Source organism: Myotis lucifugus, unplaced genomic scaffold, assembly GCF_000147115.1.
Source record: "Myotis lucifugus unplaced genomic scaffold, Myoluc2.0 scaffold_3, whole genome shotgun sequence".
Lineage (NCBI taxonomy): Eukaryota > Metazoa > Chordata > Mammalia > Chiroptera > Vespertilionidae > Myotis > Myotis lucifugus.
In genome coordinates this window covers 8,582,705-8,589,499 of record NW_005871051.1, presented here as the reverse complement: position 1 = coordinate 8,589,499, position 6,795 = coordinate 8,582,705, and the positions used below count along the sequence as shown (strand labels likewise).

At 39.8% G+C, this 6,795-nt stretch overlaps 1 non-coding gene across 1 annotated transcript; it reads right to left on the bottom strand.

Moving 5' to 3' along the window:
• Positions 1 to 1,273: 1,273 nt before the first annotated feature.
• Positions 1,274 to 1,378, bottom strand: LOC111828118. The gene has a single exon (XR_002831907.1). It is a non-coding gene; the product is annotated as a U6 spliceosomal RNA (small nuclear RNA).
• Positions 1,379 to 6,795: the final 5,417 nt, after the last annotated feature.

Genomic DNA, 6,795 nt, shown 5'->3' with positions numbered 1-6,795 from the left:
TAGTTTCCATGGCAACAGAGTCTAATGTTATATAAAAATATGTATGTGCTATATGTTTGTGTGTATTATAAACATGCACCATAGGTGATGATGACTTCATTTCCAAAGCATATCTCAGAAGACTTAGTTCTCAAGGAAACCCTAACTAAAAATGCAGATACACTTTGTGATGTGAGCCTAAAGATATGGTCACAAACTTGATTCCCTCTCTCACCTGGGGAAGAGCGGAAGTTCTGAGGAAGGGGAGATGTTTGCCTGCTCTCCTGCCTGAGGGCAAAGCCATCCATGCCCAGGGTCACACTCTATGGACCTTTTTCTTCTCCCCACTTCCTTCCCCTCCAATATTTTAATCACACAAAATCCAGAGAAAATGAAAACCATGGACAAACTGCAGGGGGAGAGGTTTTTCCAAAGGAAATTATAACATGAAGATGGAGGGTGAGGGTGAGATAACTTGTTCCATTTGTGTTCGTGAGAGAGAGGAATTTATAATAAAGTAAAACATATACATATGGATCACTGCCACTTCAGTTAGGCATTTCACATACCTCTCAGTAAATATTTAGGTAGATATTATATTATTCATTTTAGAGATAAGGAAGTTGAGGCTTAGAGTAGGTGAGTTAAATTTGTCGTGAAAGATTTGCCAAAGCCTATGTTCTTCATACAATGTCATCTTATTGCCGCAAGGTCTTCTTTAGTGCAAGGTACCAGAGCCATAAACCCACCCCTTCCAGATTAATTAACATCAGACCTACTCACCCATAGAGGGGAAACTGGGCCAATGATAATGATATGGAGATAACTTTGGCAGTTAACAGAATCAAGCTGATGAAAGGGAAGACTGGCATGGCCATTATTATCAGTAGGTGTTATTTTAAGCTTCATGTAACAACAACAATAACAACAAAACAACCACACTGGCTTCACTAAATAGGATGTATTATCTGTAAAACATCACAAGTCCAGAGATAGGCAAAATTATGTTGGTATGGAGGTTCAGAGACTCAGGAGGTAAGCAGTTGCCTATCTTTTCGCTGTTGTGCCACCCTTAGTATGAGGCTATAATTTTCATGCTCATAAAATGGCTGCAGCCCACTGAACATCACAACTGCATTCCAGACGGAAAGAAAAGGCAAATGAACGAACCATTTGGGCTCCCTCTCTGTAGGGAAAAATCACAATTTCAATATTGGAGGCCACATGTTGTACTTTGACTCAAGTGGTTTCCTTGGTATTAACCAGTGAAGTGTCAGATGACCTCTGGGAACCACAAAATACAAAATGCTTCACACATATGTGTGCTGTCTGTGTGCAAGTGTCGTGCTAATCTTCTCTGAGTGATTCCAATTTTAGTACATGTGCCGCCAAAGTGAGCGTGAGCTTGTCTCTTTTCAACAATAAACAATAACTTTTAGGAAACCCTCACCAAAAGACTGTGGTTACTTATATGCCATTGGCCAATCATCTGTCAAAAGCCACCCCATAGATACAAGGAAGCCTTTTTTAGTAAAATGGGAGTGCTGTTAGAAAAGATTAGAAAATGGTCATTGGGTAGGCTATAGACAATTGTAATATTTCATGATAGATATTTCCTTGTGACTTCATCAAGAATATATACCAATATAGAGAAAGAGGCGGTTTCTTGGCTCCTCAGTTTTCATTCTTACACTCTTCCTCAATTGAATCCTTCTAAGATGGAATACTGAGTAGCTGCCTTATTAGCATTGTTGTTATTTTTGTTATTCAAGTTGACCTGGATTCAAATCATGGATCTGCCATTTTCTTCGTCAAGTTACTAAAAGACTCTGATCCTTAGTGTCATATTGAAAAATGGTTACTTTAATGCAATGCTAGAGATGCCAGGTATAAAGTGATTGGTATATAGTTGTAGTGGTGAACACTACTTGTTGTCTGACAATATTCATTCCCCTTCTCCCTTACTATCAGGATTTCATTTTGTTTAGGATGGTGATATGCCCTTCTAATATTGCTCTCTTCCCCAACTCCCTTGCAGCTAGGGAACAACTAAGTTCTGGCCAATGTAATGTAAGTGAAATTCCCTGGATAGAGCTTTCTTTCCTGAATAAAACCTTATATTTTGAAAGCCCTTTGCTATATTTCCTTTTCCATTATATGCCTAGAGGTATTATAGCCATTTTTTAAAGCGTAGTACAAGAACCACAAACTAATATAATGGCAGTAGGAAAATAGACTTTGGGTCCCAGAAAGCACCACTGAAGCCCTGAACCAGCTTCAGATTGCCCAACTCTAGATGTATTTTGAAAGAGAGAAAAACTTGTAGTTTAAGCCAACATTCCTTGAGCTATATTTTATATACAACCAAACACAATCTATGGTGACACAGGTTTTTGCCATGTGGAAATTGTTTTCATCATCATCATAATTATCATCATCACTTCTACTTATGACATGGCCCCAGGATGTCCATATCTGTGTTTTTTCTTATGGGCAACTACCAAAGGTTTTAACCATGGCCCCATGGAAGAAAGTTACTGCAGAAAGTATTGATCAGGAGTCCCCTGGAGGTTGCTAGACAAATCCTAATTGCCTCAGGAACTTGGGAACAAAGAACAGGCAATAGTCAAACTCAACCATAGAGTCTGAGGGGACTGCTAACCCTGGAGAGCCATGTGCATGTATTGAACCCTACTGCATTTCTCCGGGTCTGTAGTTTGGAGATCTACAAGTGTATTGTCCTCTAATTGCCTACAATCCCTGGGTGACATTAAAAATATCTGGGATTGGACTAAAGAGAGATCAATGCTGAGTAATGCATAATCTTACAATGATTATTTTGTGGGTAATGGTAACCACCAGTAATTAGAGATGGATGAAGAATAACCACCTTTTCACCAGTTTATATTGAACGTAAATCTCTGATGAAATTTGGCCACATATAAAGATGCACATTAAACATTTATTAGGAAGCAGACACAAAACAGCTCATATAACCTAGTCTAATAAGTCTGATTAAATTCTAGCTTTTAGTCGTTACGTGTTCTAACTATACCAGTGTGTGCAATGTTCACTTGAGGCGGATATGGCTATCTTCTAGAGGCAGGATTCAGTAAACCTTACAGTACATATCAGGCCATTGGGGGGCCAAGTAAATGGCCAGACATTGAGCAATCTAGAAAACAATATTCCTAATGATACAGGCCATAGGGTTTTCTAAATTATTCTGTTTATGCAAGCAGGGTGGGAATCTCTAGAAAATTTTATACAATCCATATGCATTTATTATCACTATTTTCATACCCACTTCTAATGTTCCTAAATACTAACTGATAAGTCATTAGTTTTTTTACCAGTGGAAACCCCTTTTTAACATGCATTATGCTGACTAAGAATACTCTGGTGCTGTTGGAACATTAAGATAGCTAAAATCACCTTCATCTTGCTAGGAACCACCTCTGGAGGAGGGGCTATCTGATTTGAAGGCTAGCTGATGACATGTAGAGTGTAAATTTTTGGTTAGGGCAAATGCTCACATTAGTGGTATAGCTTGAGCTACCTGACATATACACAACTTAAAGGGGAAAATGCCAACTTGGCATTAATCCTACAAACAGTCCAAATGTGTTGCCTTAAGAGGTAACCTTTTGTAAGTTAGCCTATTAATATCAAAAATTTTCCTACTTAGAATGAAAATAGAAATTTTAGTTGCTAATATTTATCTTGGAACAGCATGCAAACAGGGTAAGACAACATTAAAAAGCAGAACATCAAATTATGAAAGTTTGGATTTATGAGATAATCAAATATGAAATAACAAATAGTTATTAGAAAATTAAGATAAAATACGATAAATGTTGACTGAGAAGTTCAAAGCAAACCTTGTCTTGTTATCATCTCTCTTCTATTTTGACCCTGCAATGTGTGTATTTTGAAGGCCAGCTCTGATTTTATAACCACTTAGGTTCATCTCTTTGATAATTTCTTTTTTTTTATTAATAAGTACCTACTCTATGACGTCTAATTTCTTTTTACATGGGAAATCATGGGAAAACAAAAGTTCCCAAATACGATTACTGCCTTGTGATCATATTTGGGAACTCTTTGTTCCCAAATTCTGCTGTGGGGGTTCAGTGGTCGGATTCTGCTGTGGGGGTTCAGTGGTCGGATTCTGCTGTGGGGGATCAGTGGTCGGATTCTGCTGTGGGGATTCAGTGATCGGATTCTGCTGTGGGGATTCAGTGGTCGGATTCTGCTGTGGATTCAGTGGTCAGATTCTGCTGTGGGGGTTCAGAGGTCAGATTCTGCTGTGGATTCAGTGGTCAGATTCTGCTGTGGATTCAGTGGTCGGATTCTGCTGTGGGGGTTCAGTGGTCGGATTCTGCTGTGGGGATTCAGTGGTCGGATTCTGCTGTGGGGATTCAGTGGTCGGATTCTGCTCTGGGGACTCAGTGGTCAGATTCTGCTGTGGGGGTTCAGTGGTCGGATTCTGCTGTGGGGATTCAGTGGTCGGATTCTGCTATGGGGGTTCAGTGGTCGGATTCTGCTGTGGGGGTTCAGTGGTCAGATTCTGCTGTGGGGACTCAGTGATCGGATTCTGCTGTGGGGATTCAGTGGTAGGATTCTGCTATGGGGGTTCAGTGGTCGGATTCTACTGTGGATTCAGTGGTTGGATTCTGCTGTAGGATTCAGTGGTCGGATTCTGCTATGGGGGTTCAGTGGTTGGATTCTGCTGTGGATTCAGTGGTCAGATTCTGCTATGGGGGTTCAGTGGTCATCTGAAGAAATAGGGTCTACATACCATCCCTCACATAGAGGGGAGGCCTTCTGCTTCATCCACTTGCTTTATAGCTTTAAGTGAACGAGGTTTGTGCTCTTTGGCTATTCTTCTGAAGGAAGATAAGTACTCTTTTGTTTGTTCACTCCTTGTATCGAGAAGATCTCATTGTACTGGAGTGAGCGCAATGATGGAAGCCAAAACTGTGATGAAATTGTTAGATTTCTTGAGGGAGTGATGAGGGATGCATAGAACTAATTTCTACCTAAAGAAACTGGTATTCTCCCCTCCCCCCCCCCCCCACACACACAAACAACAATGATATAGTGATATTTCGCCTCTATCCACTTGTGAAACAAAGATAATTTTTAGCCTCCTTCATAGAAATGACAAAATAAAAGCTCCTGTAAAATGTTTAGTTAGACACTAAATGCTAAGTCAGTTCTTAATGATAATCTACTGAAGTCTTTATTGCTTGATCTTCTGGGAATTAAAAATCACCGGGTCTTCCTTGAAACTCTCCACTGGGAATAGCATATGGCTCCTACATTCTGTGCAATTAAACTTCCTGGAAAGGAGGAGTCTGGGAAATTATAGACCACTGAGTTGATAGATTAAAACACAAACAACTAATAGGTAAATGGGTTAAATGGTTAAGTGGTGATCCATCTGAGGATTGGCCCTTTCTCCCTTAAACCTGATATCAAAGGATGAAGGCCATGATAAGGAGTTCAAACGCACTCTAAGCTTGAGACAGCTTTGGAAAAACCAAGCTGGTTTAACTGATATAATTATTGTGAATTCATTGAAGTCCGAACAGCAAAGTATTTAAAGCATTGTCAGGAAGCATTAAATCTCCCTCTGATACTAGGAATGAGAAAAGGTAAGACAGCTCATTTTTTTTACATGAAAGCAGGATTGGGCCTGATTAGGCTTTGAAATATTTTCCCCCAATTTTCGGCAGCATTAGATTTTGGCTAGTGAAATATAAATGAACATCAATTGTATATGACAACTGCTGATCCAAAGCACTTAAAATTCCCCCAGTGTTCTTTTCTCTCTTAACCTGGCTGCCAGAGTCTCCTCGTGAAAAGCAGCTCAGGGGAGGAGGCGCTGGCTGAGCTGTGGAGGGTTAGAAAGATAGCCCTTTGTTTTGTGAGGACATGAATCACTATCAGGGCCATTACAAGATTTCAAGCCAGGGCACAGCACTCCAAGCCATTCTGCATTTTGCTCAGAGTCCAGGGAGCTCGGAGACTTGCTGCCTTTTTGTTTCAGTGGAAATCAAACCTACCTGGGTCACCACCTCCTCCTGCTTCCGTTTGAAACCAAAGAGCTGAAGAGAACAATAGAAGCATCAAACGTTAAGGCTCCAATAATAAAGATGAGCAATTTGCCTAGTAAATATTTTTGCTTGTGATTTAGAAAACGAATCAAGGCTAAAATATATGAGCTATTTTTCAATTTGTACTTGGAGGGAAATGTAATCATGGATAGTCCTTGGCCATCATAATAGGTTCTTTGGAGCAAGTTCAGAGGCCAAAATAAACAGTTCATTATATACACACTAATTGAAGAGATGAAGTTGATTTGGCTTTTTGGAATTGAGGTCCTTATCTTTCCATTAGTGTAGTTTAAAAATATGGTAACAGGATTCACCTAACATTCCAAGCTCTTCTCTCCAACTCCCTCACCCACCCTTGACTTGATTTCCAGATCTTATCTAAAAGATCTATTAGAACAAAGAATGGACTAATTAAGCAACTAACCCCAAGACTATGCTGTTAGCCTGGGGGGACTTGTTTTATTCCATTAATTCGAGAGCTGTTACTTTATCTCCAGTGGTAATTGGTGTGTGAAGTATTTCTCTACCCACTTATATGGGAGGAGATACCACCATTTGCTCTAATTTGAACCCAGTTTTATACCATGGTTTAGACGGGCTCATCCTACATTTTTCTCTGTTACTAATCTTGGAAGAGGCATCCCTTAAAGTAATTTGGAAGACTGCCCCATCTTTATCTGTTACCCATGCAAAT